Source organism: Schistocerca piceifrons, unplaced genomic scaffold (genome assembly GCF_021461385.2).
Source record: "Schistocerca piceifrons isolate TAMUIC-IGC-003096 unplaced genomic scaffold, iqSchPice1.1 HiC_scaffold_2116, whole genome shotgun sequence".
Lineage (NCBI taxonomy): Eukaryota > Metazoa > Arthropoda > Insecta > Orthoptera > Acrididae > Schistocerca > Schistocerca piceifrons.
This window is the reverse complement of record NW_025728027.1, coordinates 267674-285627: the sequence shown is the minus strand read 5'-3', so window position 1 is coordinate 285627 and position 17954 is coordinate 267674.

Here is a 17954-nt window from a genome sequence, read left to right as displayed (position 1 = left end):
TATAGCTAGTGTCACAGGAATGGTTCAAAGGCATAGTCTGTAATTAGAGTCAGTCTTCTTGTCCTTAAGTCGGCATTGTGCCTTTTGTATTTAATTCCGATGCAATTTCTGTCTTTCGTCGTCAATAAGAAGGTCCAAGGGATACAGTAAACCTGGAGTGAAGCATCGGAATCTATAACTAGTGTCACAGGAAAGGTTAAAAACATAGACAGTAAGAAGAGTCAGTCTTCTTGTACTTAAGTCGGCATTGTGCCTTTTGTACTTAATTTCGATGCAATTTCTGTGTTTCATCGTCAATAAGAAGGTCAGAGGGATACAGTTAACCTGAAGTGAAGCTTCGGAATCCATAACTAGTGTCACAGGAATAGTTCAAAACATAGTCAATAAGAAGAGTCAGTCTTCTAGAACTTAAGTCGGCATTATGCATTTTCTATTTAATTCCGATGCAAATTCTGTGTTTCATCGTCAATAACACGGTCAGAGGGATACAGTAAACCTGAAGTGAAGCATCGGAATCTATAACTAGTGTCACAGGAATGGTTCAAAACATAGACAGTTGGAAGAGGCAGTCTTCTTGTACTTAAGTCGGCATTGTGTCTTTTGTATTTAATTCCGATGCAATTTCTGTGATTCATCGTCAATAAGAAGGTCCAAGGGATACAGTAATCCTGAAGTGAAGCATCGGAATCTATAACTAGTGTCACAGGAAAGGTTAAAAACATAGACAGTAGGAAGAGGCAGTCTTCTTGTACTTAAGTCGGCATTGTGCCTTTTGTACTTAATTTCGATGCAATTTCTGTGTTTCATCGTCAATAAGAAGGTCAGAGGGATACAGTTAACCTGAAGTGAAGCTTCGGAATCTATAACTAGTGTCACAGGAATGGTTCAAAACATATTCAGTAAGAAGAGTCAGTCTTCTTGTACTTAAGTCATCATTGTGCATTTTCTATTTAATTCTGTTGCAATTTCTGTGTTTCATCGTCAATAAGAAGGTCAGAGGGATACAGATAACCTGAAGTGAATCTTCGGAATCCATAACTAGTGTCACAGGAATGGTTCAAAACTTAGTCAGTAAGAAGAGTCAGTCTTCTAGAACTTTAGTCGGCATTGTGCATTTTCTATTTAATTCCGATGCAAATTCTGTGTTTCATCGTCAATAAGACGGTCAGAGGGATACAGTAAACCTGAAGTGAAGCATCGGAATCTATAACTAGTGTCACAGGAATGGTTAAAAACATAGACAGTAGGAAGAGGCAGTCTTCTTGTACTTAAGTCGGCATTGTGTCTTTTGTATTTAATTCCGATGCAATTTCTGTGTTTCATCGTCAATAAGAAGGTCCAAGCGATACAGTACACCTGAAGTGAAGCATCGGACACTACAACTAGTGTCACAGGAATGGTTCATACCATAGACGGTAAGAAGAATCAGTCTTCTTGTACTTAAGTCGGGATTGTGCCTTTTCTATTTAATTCCAATGCTATTTCTGTGTTTCATCGTCAATAAGAAGGTCAGAGGGATACAGTAAACCTGAAGTGAATTATCGGAATCTATAACTTGTGTCACAGGAATGGGTCAAATCATAGTCAGTAACAAGAGTCAGTATTCTTGTACTTAAGTCGGCATTGTGCCTTTTGTATTTAATTCGGATTCAATGTCTGTGTTTCATCGTCAATAAGAAGGTCAGAGGGATAGAGTAAACCTGAAGTGAAGCATCGGAATCTATAACTAGTGTCACAGGAACGATTCAAAACATAGTCAGTGAGAAGAGTCAGTCTCCGTGTCCATAAGTCGTCATTGTGCCTCTTGTATTTAATTCCAATGCAATTTCTGTGTTTCATCGTCAATAAGAAGGTCCAAGGGATACAGTAAACCTGGAGTGAAGCATCGGAAACTATAACTAGTGTCACAGGAATGGTTCACAACGTAGTCAGTAAGAATAGCCTGTCTTCTTGTACTTAAGTCTTCATTGTGCCTTTTCTATTTATTTCCGATGCGATATCTGTGTTTCATCGTCAATAAGAACGTCCAAGGGATACAGTAAACCTGGAGTGAAGCATCGGAATCTATAACTAGTGTCAATGGAATTGTTCAAAACATAGACAGTAAGAAGAGTCAATTTTCTTGTACTTAAGTCGGCATTGTGCCTTTTGTATTTAATTCCGATGCAACTTCTGTGTTTCATCGTCAATGAGAACGTCAGAGGGATACAGTAAACCTGAAGTGAAGCATCGGAATCCATAACTAGTGTCACAGGAATGGTTCAAAACATAGTCAGTAAGAAGAGTCAGTCTTCTAGAACTTAAGTCGGCATTGTGCATTTTCTATTTAATTCCGATGCAAATTCTGTGTTTCATCGTCAATAAGACGGTCAGAGGGATACAGTAAACCTGAAGTGAAGCATCGGAATCTATAACTAGTGTCACAGGAATGGTTAAAAACATAGACAGTTGGAAGAAGCAGTCTTCTTGTACTTAAGTCGGCATTGTGTCTTTTGTATTTAATTCCGATGCAATTTCTGTGTTTCATCGTCAATAAGAAGGTCCAAGCGATACAGTACACCTGAAGTGAAGCATCGGACACTACAACTAGTGTCACAGGAATGGTTCATACCATAGACAGTAAGAAGAGTCAGTCTTCTTGTACTTAAGTCGGCATTGTGCCTTTTCTATTTAATTCCGATGCTATTTCTGTGTTTCATTGTCAATAAGAAGGTCAGAAGGATACAGTAAACCTGAATTGAAGCATCGGAATCTGTAACTTGTGTCACAGGAATGGGTCAAATCATAGTCAGTAAGAAGAGTCAGTCTTCTTGTACTTAAGTTGGCATTGTGCCTTTCGTATTTAATTCCGATGCAATATCTGTGTTTCACCGGCAATGAGATGGTCAGAGGGATAGAGTAAACCTGAAGTGAAGCATCGGCATCTATAACTAGTGTCACAGGAACGGTTAAAAACATAGTCAGTGAGAAGAGTCAGTCTCCGTGTCCATAAGTCGGCATTGTGCCTCTTGTATTTAATTCCAATGCAATTTCTGTGTTTCATCGTCAATAAGAAGGTCCAAGGGATACAGTAAACCTGGAGTGAAGCATCGGAAACTATAACTAGTGTCACAGGAATGGTTCAAAACATAGTCAGTAAGAAGAGTCTGTCTTCTTGTACTTAAGTCTTCATTGTGCCTTTTCCATTTCTTTCCGATGCGATTTCTGTGTTTCATCGTCAATAAGAACGTCCAAGGGATACAGTAAACCTGGAGTGAAGCATCGGAATCTATAACTAGTGTCAATGGAATTGTTCAAAACATAGACAGTAAGAAGAGTCAATCTTCTTGTACTTAAGTCTGCATTATGCCTTTTGTATTTAATTCCGATGCAACTTCTGTGTTTCATCGTCAATGAGAACGTCAGAGGGATACAGTAAACCTGAAGTGAAGCATCGGAATCTATAGCTAGTGTCACAGGAATGGTTCAAAGGCATAGTCTGTAATTAGAGTCAGTCTTCTTGTCCTTAAGTCGGCATTGTGCCTTTTGTATTTAATTCCGATGCAATTTCTGTCTTTCGTCGTCAATAAGAAGGTCCAAGGGATACAGTAAACCTGGAGTGAAGCATCGGAATCTATAACTAGTGTCACAGGAATGGGTCAAATCATAGAGAGTAAGAAGAGTCAGTCCTCTTGTACTTAAGTCGGCATTTTGCCTTTTGTATTTAATTCCGATGCAATTTCTGTGTTTCATCGTTAATAAGAAGGACCAAGGGATACAGTAAACCAGGATTGAAGCATCGGAATCAATAACTAGTGTCACAGGAATGGTTCAAAGCATAGAAAGTAAGAAGAGTCAGTCTTCTTGAACTTAAGTCGGCATTGTGCCTTTTCTATTTAATTCCGATGTAATTTCTGTGTTTCATCGTCAATAAGCCGGTCAGACGGATACAGTAACCCTGAAGTGAAGCATCGAAATCTAGAACTAGTGTCACAGGAATGTTTCAAACATAGACAGTAAGAAGAGTCAGTCTTCTTGTACTTAAGTCGGCATTGTGCCTTTTGTACTTAATTTCGATGCAATTTCTGTGTTTCATCGTCAATAAGAAGGTCAGAGGGATACAGTTAACCTGAAGTGAAGCTTCGGAATCCATAACTAGTGTCACAGGATAAGTTCAAAACATAGTCAGTAAGAAGAGTCAGTCTTCTAGAACTTAAGTCGGCATTATGCATTTTCTATTTAATTCCGATGCAAATTCTGTGTTTCATCGTCAATAACACGGTCAGAGGGATACAGTAAACCTGAAGTGAAGCATCGGAATCTATAACTAGTGTCACAGGAATGGTTCAAAACATAGACAGTTGGAAGAGGCAGTCTTCTTGTACTTAAGTCGGCATTGTGTCTTTTGTATTTAATTCCGATGCAATTTCTGTGATTCATCGTCAATAAGAAGGTCCAAGGGATACAGTAATCCTGAAGTGAAGCATCGGAATCTATAACTAGTGTCACAGGAATGGTTCAAAACATATTCAGTATGAAGAGTCAGTCTTCTTGTACTTAAGTCATCATTGTGCATTTTCTATTTAATTCTGTTGCAATTTCTGTGTTTCATCGTCAATAAGAAGGTCAGAGGGATACAGTTAACCTGAAGTGAATCTTCGGAATCCATAACTAGTGTCACAGGAATGGTTCAAAACTTAGTCAGTAAGAAGAGTCAGTCTTCTAGAACTTTAGTCGGCATTGTGCATTTTCTATTTAATTCCGATGCAAATTCTGTGTTTCATCGTCAATAAGACGGTCAGAGGGATACAGTAAACCTGAAGTGAAGCTTCGGAATCTATAACTAGTGTCACAGGAATGGTTAAAAACATAGACAGTAGGAAGAGGCAGTCTTCTTGTACTTAAGTCGGCATTGTGTCTTTTGTATTTAATTCCGATGCAATTTCTGTGTTTCATCGTCAATAAGAAGGTCCAAGCGATACAGTACACCTGAAGTGAAGCATCGGACACTACAACTAGTGTCACAGGAATGGTTCATACCATAGACGGTAAGAAGAATCAGTCTTCTTGTACTTAAGTCGGGATTGTGCCTTTTCTATTTAATTCCGATGCTATTTCTGTGTTTCATCGTCAATAAGAAGGTCAGAGGGATACAGTAAACCTGAAGTGAAGCATCGGAATCTATAACTTGTGTCACAGGAATGGGTCAAATCATAGTCAGTAAGAAGAGTCAGTCTTCTTGTACTTAAGTCGGCATTGTGCCTTTTGTATTTAATTCCGATTCAATGTCTGTGTTTCATCGTCAATAAGAAGGTCAGAGGGATAGAGTAAACCTGAAGTGAAGCATCGGAATCTATAACTAGTGTCACAGGAACGGTTCAAAACATAGTCAGTGAGAAGAGTCAGTCTCCGTGTCCATAAGTCGTCATTGTGCCTCTTGTATTTAATTCCAATGCAATTTCTGTGTTTCATCGTCAATAAGAGGGTCCAAGGGATACAGTAAACCTGGAGTGAAGCATCGGAAACTATAACTAGTGTCACAGGAATGGTTCATAACGTAGTCAGTAAGAATAGCCTGTCTTCTTGTACTTAAGTCTTCATTGTGCCTTTTCTATTTATTTCCGATGCGATTTCTGTGTTTCATCGTCAATAAGAACGTCCAAGGGATACAGTAAACCTGGAGTGAAGCATCGGAATCTATAACTAGTGTCAATGGAATTGTTCAAAACATAGACAGTAAGAAGAGTCAATCTTCTTGTACTTAAGTCGGCATTGTGCCTTTTGTATTTGATTCCGATGCAACTTCTGTGTTTCATCGTCAATGAGAACGTCAGAGGGATACAGTAAACCTGAAGTGAAGCATCGGAATCTATAGCTAGTGTCACAGGAATGGTTCAAAAGCATAGTCAGTAAGAAGAGTCAGTCTTCTTGCCCTTAAGTCGGCATTGTGCCTTTTGTATTTAATTCCGATGCAATTTCTGTCTTTCATCGTCAATAAGAAGGGCCAAGGGATACAGTAAACCTGGAGTGAAGCATCGGAATCTATAACTAGTGTCACAGGAATGGTTCAAATCATAGAGAGTAAGAAGAGTCAGTCTTCTTGTACTTAAGTCGGCATTTTGCCTTTTGTATTTAATTCCGATGCAATTTCTGTGTTTCATCGTCAATAAGAAGGACCAAGGGATACAGTAAACCTGGATTGAAGCATCGGAATCAATAACTAGTGTCACAGGAATGTTTCAAACATAGACAGTAAGAAGAGTCAGTCTTCTTGTACTTAAGTCGGCATTGTGCCTTTTGTACTTAATTTCGATGCAATTTCTGTGTTTCATCGTCAATAAGAAGGTCAGAGGGATACAGTTAACCTGAAGTGAAGCTTCGGAATCCATAACTAGTGTCACAGGAATAGTTCAAAACATAGTCAGTAAGAAGAGTCAGTCTTCTAGAACTTAAGTCGGCATTATGCATTTTCTATTTAATTCCGATGCAAATTCTGTGTTTCATCGTCAATAACACGGTCAGAGGGATACAGTAAACCTGAAGTGAAGCATCGGAATCTATAACTAGTGTCACAGGAATGGTTCAAAACATAGACAGTTGGAAGAGGCAGTCTTCTTGTACTTAAGTCGGCATTGTGTCTTTTGTATTTAATTCCGATGCAATTTCTGTGATTCATCGTCAATAAGAAGGTCCAAGGGATACAGTAATCCTGAAGTGAAGCATCGGAATCTATAACTAGTGTCACAGGAATGGTTCAAAGCATATTCAGTATGAAGAGTCAGTCTACTTGTACTTAAGTCATCATTGTGCATTTTCTATTTAATTCTGTTGCAATTTCTGTGTTTCATCGTCAATAAGAAGGTCAGAGGGATACAGTTAACCTGAAGTGAATCTTCGGAATCCATAACTAGTGTCACAGGAATGGTTCAAAACTTAGTCAGTAAGAAGAGTCAGTCTTCTAGAACTTTAGTCGGCATTGTGCATTTTCTATTTAATTCCGATGCAAATTCTGTGTTTCATCGTCAATAAGACGGTCAGAGGGATACAGTAAACCTGAAGTGAAGCATCGGAATCTATAACTAGTGTCTCAGGAATGGTTAAAAACATAGACAGTAGGAAGAGGCAGTCTTCTTGTACTTAAGTCGGCATTGTGTCTTTTGTATTTAATTCCGATGCAATTTCTGTGTTTCATCGTCAATAAGAAGGTCCAAGCGATACAGTACACCTGAAGTGAAGCATCGGACACTACAACTAGTGTCACAGGAATGGTTCATACCATAGACGGTAAGAAGAATCAGTCTTCTTGTACTTAAGTCGGGATTGTGCCTTTTCTATTTAATTCCGATGCTATTTCTGTGTTTCATCGTCAATAAGAAGGTCAGAGGGATACAGTAAACCTGAAGTGAAGCATCGGAATCTATAACTTGTGTCACAGGAATGGGTCAAATCATAGTCAGTAAGAAGAGTCAGTCTTCTTGTACTTAAGTCGGCATTGTGCCTTTTGTATTTAATTCCGATTCAATGTCTGTGTTTCATCGTCAATAAGAAGGTCAGAGGGATAGAGTAAACCTGAAGTGAAGCATCGGAATCTATAACTAGTGTCACAGGAACGGTTCAAAACATAGTCAGTGAGAAGAGTCAGTCTCCGTGTCCATAAGTCGTCATTGTGCCTCTTGTATTTAATTCCAATGCAATTTCTGTGTTTCATCGTCAATAAGAGGGTCCAAGGGATACAGTAAACCTGGAGTGAAGCATCGGAAACTATAACTAGTGTCACAGGAATGGTTCATAACGTAGTCAGTAAGAATAGCCTGTCTTCTTGTACTTAAGTCTTCATTGTGCCTTTTCTATTTATTTCCGATGCGATTTCTGTGTTTCATCGTCAATAAGAACGTCCAAGGGATACAGTAAACCTGGAGTGAAGCATCGGAATCTATAACTAGTGTCAATGGAATTGTTCAAAACATAGACAGTAAGAAGAGTCAATCTTCTTGTACTTAAGTCGGCATTGTGCCTTCTGTATTTGATTCCGATGCAACTTCTGTGTTTCATCGTCAATGAGAACGTCAGAGGGATACAGTAAACCTGAAGTGAAGCATCGGAATCTATAGCTAGTGTCACAGGAATGGTTCAAAAGCATAGTCAGTAAGAAGAGTCAGTCTTCTTGCCCTTAAGTCGGCATTGTGCCTTTTGTATTTAATTCCGATGCAATTTCTGTCTTTCATCGTCAATAAGAAGGGCCAAGGGATACAGTAAACCTGGAGTGAAGCATCGGAATCTATAACTAGTGTCACAGGAATGGTTCAAATCATAGAGAGTAAGAAGAGTCAGTCTTCTTGTACTTAAGCCGGCATTGTGTTTTTTATTTATTTCCGATGCAATTTCTGTGTTTCATTGTCACTAAGAAATCCAGAGGGATACAGTAATCCTGAAGTTAAGCATCGGAATCTATAACTAGTGTCACAGGAATGGTTCAAAGCATAGTCAGTAAGAAGAGTCAGTTTTCTTGTAGTTAAATCGGCATTGTGCCTTTTGTATTGAATTCCGATGCAATATCTTTGTTTCATCGTCAATAAGACGGTCCAAGGGATACAGTAAACCTGAAGTGAAGCATCGGAATCTTTAACTAGTGTCTCAGGAATGGTTCAAAACATAGACAGTAGGAAGACTCAGTCTTCCTGTCCATAAGGCGGCATTGTTCCTTTTGTATATAATTCCGATGCAATATCTGTGTTTCATCGTCAATAAGAAGGTCCAGGGGATACAGTAATCCTGGAGTGAAGCATCAGAATCTATAACTAGTGTCACAGGAATGGTTCAAAACATAGAAACTAAGAAGAGTCAGTCTTCTGTACTTAAGTTGGCATTTTGCCTTTTGTATTTAATTCCGATGCAATATCTGTGTTTCATCGTCAATAAGAAGGTCCAAGGGATACAGTAAACCTCAAGTGAAGCATCGAAATCTATAACTAGTATCACAGGGATGGTTCAAAACATAGACAGTGAGAAGAGTCAGTCTTCTTGTACTTAAGTCGGCATTGTGCCTTTTGTATTTAATTCCGATGCAATTTCTGTGTTTCATTGTCATTAAGAAGGTCAGAGGGATACATTGATCCTGAAGTGAAACATCGGAATCTATAACTAGTGTCACAGGAATGGTTCAAAACATAGTCAGTAAGAAGAGTCAGTCTTCTTGTACTTAAGTCATCATTGTGCATTTTCTATTTAATTCTGTTGCAATTTCTGTGTTTCATCGTTAATAGGATGGTCCAAGGGATACAGTAAACCTGGAGTGAAGCATCGGAGTCTATAACTAGTGTCACAGGACTGGTTCAAAAATAGACAGTAAGAAGAGTCAGTCTTCATGTACTTAATTCGGCATTGTGCCATTTGTATTTAATTCCGATGCAATTTCTGTGATTCATCGTCAATAAGAAGGTCAGAGGGATACAGTTAATCTTAAGTGAAGCTTCGGAATCCATAAATAGTGTCACAGGAATGGTTCAAAACATAGTCAGTAGGAAGAGTCAGTCTTCTAGAACTTAAGTCGGCATTGTGCATTTTCTATTTAATTCCGATGCAAATTCTGTGTTTCATCGTCAATAAGCCGATCAGAGGGATACAGTAAACCTGAAGTGAAGCATCGGAATCTGTAACTAGTGTCACAGGAATGGTTCAAAACATAGACAGTTGGAAGAGGCAGTCTTCTTGTACTTAAGTCGGCATTGTGTCCTTTGTATTTAATTCCGATGCAATTTCTGTGTTTCATCGTCAATAAGAAGGTCCAAGGGATACAGTACACCTGAAGTGAAGCATCGGACACTACTACTAGTGTCACAGGAATGGATCATACCATAGACAGTAAGAAGAGTCAGTCTTCTTGTACTTAAGTCGGCATTGTGCCTTTTCTATTTCATTCCGATGCTATTTCTGTGTTTCATCGTCAATAAGAAGGTCAGAGGGATACAGTAAACCTGAAGTGAAGCATCGGAATCTATAACTTGTGTCACAGGAATGGGTCAAATCATAGTCAGTAAGAAGAGACAGTCTTCTTGTACTTAAGTTGGCATTGTGCCATTCATATTTCATTCCGATGCAATTTCTGTGTTTCATCGTCAATAAGAACGTCCAAGGGATACAGTAAACCTGGAGTGAAGCATCGGAATCTATAACTAGTGTCATAGGAATGGTTCAAAACATAGTCAGTAAGAACAGTCAGTCTTCTTGTACTTAAGTCGACATTTTGCATTTTGTATTTAATTCCGATGTAGTTTCTGTGTCTCATCGTCAATAAGAAGGTCCAAGGGATACAGTAAACCTGAAGTGAAGCATCGGAATCTATAACTAGTGTCACAGGAATGTTTCAAACATAGACAGTAGGAAGAGTCAGTCTTCTTGTACTTAAGTCGGCATTGTGCCTATTGTATTTAATTCCGATGCAATTTCTGTGTTTCATCGTCAATAAGAAGGTCAGAGGGATAGAGTAAACCTGAAGTGAAGCATCGGAATCTATAACTAGTGTCACAGGAATGGTTCAAAACATAGTCAGTGAGAAGAGTCAGTCTCCTTGTCCATAAGTCGGCATTGTGCCTCTTGTATTTACTTAAAATGCCATTTCTGTGTTTCCATGTCAATAAGAAGGTCCAAGGGATACAGTAAACCTGGAGTGAAGCATCGGAAACTATAACTAGTGTCACAGGAATGGTTCAAAATATAGTCAGTAAGAAGATTCAGTCTTCTTGTACATAAGTCTTCATTGTGCATTTTCTATTTAATTCCGATGCAATTTCTGTGTTTCATCGTCAATAAGAACGTCCAAGGGATACAGTAAACTTGGAGTGAAGCATCGGAATCTACAACTAGTGTCAATGGAATGGTTCAAAACATAGACAGTAAGAAGAGTCAATCTTCTTGTACTTAAGCCGGCATTGTGCCTTTTGTATTTAATTCCGATGCAACTTCTGCGTTTCACCGTCAATGAGAACGTCAGAGGGATACAGTAAACCTGAAATGAAGTGTCGGAATCTATAACTAGTGTCAATGGAATGGTTCAAAACATAGACAGTAAGAAGAGTCAATCTTCTTGTACTTAAGTCGGCATTGTGCCTTTTGTATTTAATTCCGATGCAACTTCTGTGTTTCATCGTTAATGAGAACGTCAGAGGGATACAGTTAACCCGGAGTGAAGCATCGGAATCTATAACTAGTGTCACAGGAATGGTTCAAATCATAGAGAGTAAGAAGAGTCAGTCTTCTAGTACTTAAGTCGTCATTGTGCCTTTTGTATTGAATTCCGATGCAATTTCTTCGTTTCATCGTCAATAAGACGGTCCAAGGCATACAGTAAACCTGAAGTGAAGCATCGGAATCTATAACTAGTGTCTCAGGAATGGTTCAAAACATAGACAGTAGGAAGAGTCAGTCTTCCTGTCCGTAAGGCGGCATTGTTCCTTTTGTATATAATTCCGATGCAATATCTGTGTTTCATCTTCAATAAGAAGGTCCAGGGGATACAGTAATCCTGGAGTGAAGCATCAGAATCTATAACTAGTGTCACAGGAATGGTTCAAAACATAGAAAGTAAGAAGAGTCAGTCTTCTGTACTTAAGTCGGCATTGTGCATTTTCTATTTAATTCCGATGCAAATTCTGTGTTTCATCGTCAATAAGACGGTCAGAGGGATACAGTAAACCTGAAGTGAAGCATCGGAATCTATAACTAGTGTCACAGGAATGGTTCAAAACATAGACAGTGGGAAGAGGCAGTCTTCTTGTACTTAAGTCGGCATTGTGTCTTTTGTATTTAATTCCGATGCAATTTCTGTGTTTCATCGTCAAAAAGAAGGTCCAAGGGATACAGTACACCTGAAGTGAAGCATCGGACACTACTACTAGTGTCACAGGAATGGTTCATACTATAGACAGTAAGAAGAGTCAGTCTTCTTGTACTTAAGTCGGCATTGTGCCTTTTCTATTTAATTCCGATGCTATTTCCGTGTTTCATCGTCAATAAGAAGGTCAGAGGGATACAGTAAACCTGAAGTGAATCATCGGAATCTATAACTAGTGCCACAGGAATGTTTCAAACATAGACAGTAAGAAGAGTCAGTCTTCTTGTACTTAAGTTGGCATTGTGCCTTTCGTATTTAATTCCGATGCAATTTCTGTGTTTCACCGGCAATGAGAAGGTCAGAGGGATACAGTAAACCTGAAGTGAAGCATCGGAATCTATAACTAGTGTCACAGGAATGTTTCAAACATAGACAGTTAGAAGAGTCAGTCTTCTCGTACTTAAGTCGGCATTGTGCCTTTTGTATTTAATTCCGATGCAATTTCTGTGTTTCATCGTCAATAAGAAGGTCAGAGGGATAGAGTAAACCTGAAGTGAAGCATCGGAATCTATAACTAGTGTCACAGGAATGGTTCAAAACATAGTCAGTGAGAAGAGTCAGTCTCCTTGTCCATAAGTCGGCATTGTGCCTCTTGTATTTACTTCCAATGCAATTTCTGTGTTTCATCGTCAATAAGAAGGTCCAAGGGATACAGTAAACCTGGAGTGAAGCATCGGAAACTATAACTAGTGTCAAAGGAATGGTTCAAAATATAGTCAGTAAGAAGAGTCAGTCTTCTTGTACTTAAGTCTTCATTTTGCCTTTTCTATTTATTTCCGATGCAATTTCTGTGTTTCATCGTCAATAAGAACGTCCAAGGGATACAGTAAACTTGGAGTGAAGCATCGGAATCTACAACTAGTGTCAATGGAATGGTTGAAAACATAGACAGTAAGAAGAGTCAATCTTCTTGTACTTAAGCCGGCATTGTGCCTTTTGTATTTAATTCCGATGCAACTTCTGTGTTTCATCGTCAATGAGAACGTCAGAGGGATACAGTAAACCTGAAGTGAAGCGTCGGAATCTATAACTAGTGTCAATGGAATGGTTCAAAACATAGACAGTGAGAAGAGTCAATCTTCTTGTACTTAAGTCGGCATTGTGCCTTTTGTATTTAATTCCTATGCAATTTCTGTGTTTCATCGTCAATAAGACGGTCCAAGGGATACAGTAAACCTGAAGTGAAGCATCGGAATCTATAACTAGTGTCTCAGGAATGGTTCAAAACATAGACAGTAGGAAGAGTCAGTCTTCCTGTCCATAAGGCGGCATTGTGCCTTTTGTATTTAATTCCGATGCAATATCTGTGCTTCACCGTCAATAAGATGGTCCAAGGGATAGAGTAAACCTGGAGTGAAGCATCGGAATCTATAACTAGTGTCACAGGAATGGTTCAAATCATAGAGAGTAAGAAGAGTCAGTCTTCTTGTACTTAAGTCGGCATTTTGCCTTTTGTATTGAATTCCGATGCAATATCTTTGTTTCATCGTCAATAAGACGGTCCAAGGGATACAGTAAAACTGAAGTGAAGCATCGGAATCTATAACTAGTGTCTCAGGAATGGTTCAAAACATAGACAGTAGGAAGAGTCAGTCCTCTAGTACTTAAGTCGGCATTGTGCCTTTTGTATTGAATTCCGATGCAATATCTTTGTTTCATCGGTAATAAGACGGTCCAAGGGATACAGTAAACCTTAAGTGAAGCATCGGAATCTGTAACTAGTGTCTCAGGAATGGTACAAATCATGGACAGTAGGAAGAGTCGGTCTTCCTGTCCATAAGGCGCCATTGTGCCTTTTGTATTTAATTCCGATGCAATATCTGTGTTTCATCGTCAATAAGAAGGTCCCAGGGATACTGTAATCCTGGAGTGAAGCATCAGAATCTATAACTAGTGTTACAAGAATGGTTCAAAACATAGAAAGTAAGAAGAGTCAGTCTTCTTGTACTTAAGTCATCATTGTGCATTTTCTATTTAATTCTGTTGCAATTTCTGTGTTTCATCGTTAACAGGATGGTCCAAGGGATACAGTAAACCTGGAGTGAAGCATCGGAATCTATAACTAATGTCACAGGAATGGTTCAAATCATAGACAGTAAGAAGAGTCAGTCTTCTCTTACTTAAGTCAGCATTGTGCCCTTTGCATTTTATTCCGATGCAATTTCTGTGTTTCATCGTCAATAAGATGGTCCATGGGTTACAGTAAACCTGGAGTGAAGCATCGGAGTCTATAACTAGTGTCACAGGACTGGTTCAAAAAGAAACAGTAAGAAGAGTCAGTCTTCTCGTACTTAATTCGCCATTGTGCCATTTGTATTTAATTCAGATGCAATTTCTGTGTTTCATCGTCAATAAGATGGTCAGAGGGATACAGTTAACCTGAAGTGAAGCTTCGGAATCCATAACTAGTGTCACAGGAATGGTTCAAAACATAGTCAGTAAGGCGAGTCAGTCTTCTAGAACTTAAGTCGGCATTGTGCATTTTCTATTTAATTCCGATGCAAATTCTGTGTTTCATCGCCAATAAGACGGTCAGAGGGATACAGTAAACCTGAAGTGAAGCATCGGAATCTATAACTAGTGTCACAGGAATGGTTCAAAACATAGACAGTTGGAAGAGGCAGTCTTCTTGCACTTAAGTCGGCATTGTGTCTTTTGTATTTAATTCCGATGCAATTTCTGTGTTTCATCGTCAATAAGAAGGTCCAAGGGATACAGTTCACCTGAAGTGAAGCATCGGACACTTCAACTAGTGTCACAGGAATGGTTCATACCATAGACAGTAAGAAGAGTCAGTCTTCTTGTACTAGAGTCGGCATTGTGCCTTTTCCATTTAATTCGGATGCTATTTCTGTGTTTCATCGTCAATAAGAAGGTCAGAGGGATACAGTAAACCTGAAGTGAAGCATCGGAATCTATAACTTGTGTCACAGGAATGGGTCAAATCATAGTCAGTAAGAAGAGTCAGTCTTCTTGTACTTAAGTTGGCATTGTGCCTTTCGTATTTAATTCCGATGCAATTTCTGTGTTTCACCGGCAATGAGAAGGTCAGAGGGATACAGTAAACCTGAAGTGAAGCATCGGAATCTATAACTAGTGTCACAGGAATGTTTCAAACATAGACAGTAAGAAGAGTCAGTCTTCTTGTACTTAAGTCGGCATTGTGCCTTTTGTATTTAATTCCGATGCAATTTCTGTGTTTCATCGTCAATAAGAAGGACCAAGGGATATAGTAAACCTGGAGTGAAGCATCGGAATCAATAACTAGTGTCACAGGAATGGTTCAAAACATAGAAAGTAAGAAGAGTTAGTCTTCTTGAACTTAAGTCGGCATTGTGCCTTTTGTATTTAATTCCGATGCAATTTCTGTGTTTCATCGTCAATATGGTCAGACGGATAGTGTAAACCTGAAGTGAAGCATCGGAATCCATAAGTAGTGTCACAGGAATGGTTCAAAACATTGTCAGTAAGAAGAGTCATTTTTCTAGTACTTAAGTCCACATTGTGTTTCATCGTCAATAAGAACGTCCAAGGGATACAGTAAACCTGCTGTGAAGCATCGGAATCTATAACTAGTGTCAATGGAATGGTTCAGAACATAGACAGTAAGAAGAGTCAATCTTCTTGTAGTTAAGTCGGCATTTTGCCTTTTGTATTTAATTCCGATGCCATTTCTGTGTTTCATCGTCAATAAGAAGGTCAGAGGGATACAGTAAACCTGAAGTGAAGCATCGGAATCTATAGCTAGTGTCACAGGAATGGTTCAAAACATAGTCAGTAGGAAGAGTCAGCCTTCTTGTCCAGAAGGCGGCATTGTGCCTTTTGTATTTAATTCCGATGCAATATCTGTGTTTCATCGTCAATAAGAAGGTCCAAGGGATACAGTAATCCTGTAGTGAAGCATCGGAATCTATAACTGGTGTCACAGGAATGGTTCAAAACATAGAAAGTAAGAAGAGTCAGTCTTCTGTACTTAAGTTGGCATTTTTCCTTTTGTATTTAATTCCGATGCATTATCTGTGTTTCATCGTCAATAAAAAGGTCCAAGGGATACAGTAATCCTCAAGTGAAGCATCGGAATCTATAACTAGTATCACAGGGATGGTTCAAAACATAGACAGTAAGAAGAGTCAGTCTTCTTGTACTTAAGTCGGCATTGTGGCATTTGTATTTAATGCCGATGCAATTTCTGTGTTTCATTGTCAATAAGATGGTCAGAGGGATACAGGAATTCAGAAGTGAAGCATCGGAATCTATAACTAGTGTCACAGGAATGGTTCAAAACATAGTCAGTAAGAAGAGTCAGTTTTCTTGTACTTAAGCCATCATTGTGCATTTTCTATTTAATTCTGTTGCAATTTCTGTGTTTCTTCGTTAATAGGATGGTCCAAGGGATACAGTAAATTTGGAGTGAAGCATCGGAATCTATAACTAATGTCACAGGAACGGTTCAAATCATAGACAGTAAGAAGAGTCAGTCTTCTCTTACTTAAGTCGGCATTGTGCCCTTTGCATTATATTCCGATGCAATTTCTGTGTTTCATCGTCAATAAGAAGGTCCATGGGATACAGTAAACCTGGAGTGAAGCATCGGAGTCTATAACTAGTGTCACAGGACTGGTTCAAAAATAGACAATAAGAAGAGTCAGTCTTCTTGTACTTAATTCTTCATTGTGCCTTTTGTATTTAATTCCGAAGCAATTTCTGTGTTTCATCGTCAATAAGCAGGTCAGAGGGATACAGTAAACCTGAAGTGAAGCATCGGAATCTATAACTTGTGTCACAGGAATGGATCAAATCATAGTCAGAAAGAAGAGTCAGTCTTCTGTACTTAATTTGGCATTGTGCCTTTCGTATTTAATTCCGATGCAATTTCTGTGTTTCACCGGCAATGAGACGGTCAGAGGGATACAGTAAACCTGAAGTGAAGCATCGGAATCTATAACAAGTGTCACAGGAATGTTTCATACATAGACAGTAAGAAGAGTCAGTCTTCTTGTACTTAAGTCGGCATTGTGCCTTTTGTATTTAATTCCGATGCAATTTCTGTGTTTCATCGTCAATAAGAAGGTCAGAGGGATACAGTAAACCTGAAGTGAAGCATCGGAATCTATAACTAGTGTCACAGGAATGGTTCAAAACATAGACAGTAAGAAGAGTCAATCTTCTTGTACTAAAGTGGGCACTGTGCCTTTTGTATTTAATTCCGATGCAACTTCTGTGTTTCATCGTCAATAATAACGTCAGAGGGATACAGTCAACCTAAAGTGAAGCATCGGAATCTATAGCTAGTGTCACAGGAATGGTTCAAAGGCATAGTCAGTAAGAAGAGTCAGTCTTCTTGTCCTTAAGTCGGCATTGTGCCTTTTGTATTTAATTCCGATGCAATTTCTGTGTTTCATCGTCAATAAGAAGGTCCAAGGGACACAGTAAACCTGGAGTGAAGCATCGAAATCTATAACTAGTGTCACAGGAATGGCTCAAATCATAGAGAGTAAGAAGTGTCAGTCTCCTTGTACTTAAGTCGGCATTTTGCCTTTTGTATTTAATTCCGATGCAATTTCTGTGTTTCATCGTCAATAAGAAGGTCCAAGGGATACAGTAAACCTGGAGTGAAGCATCGGAATCAATAACTAGTCTCACAGGAATGGTTCAAAACATAGAAAGTAAGAAGAGTCAGTCTTCTTGAACTTAAGTCGGCATTGTGCCTTTTGTATTTAATTCCGATGCAATTTCTGTGTTTCATCGTCAATAAGGTCAGAGGGATAGTGTAAACCTGAAGTGAAGCATCGGAATACATAAGTAGTGTCACAGGAGTGGTTCAAAACATAGTCAGTAAGAAGAGTCATTTTTCTAGTACTTAAGTCAGCATTGTGCCTTTTCTATTTAATTCCGATGCAATTTCTGTGTTTCATCGTCAATAAGCCGGTCAGAGGGATGCAGTAAACCTGAAGTGAAGCATCGGAATCTATAAACAGTGTCACAGGAACGGTTCAAAGCATAGACAGTTGGAAGAGTCAGTCTTCTTGTACTTAAGTCGGCATTGTGTCTTTTGGATTTAATTCCGATGCAATTTCTGTCTTTC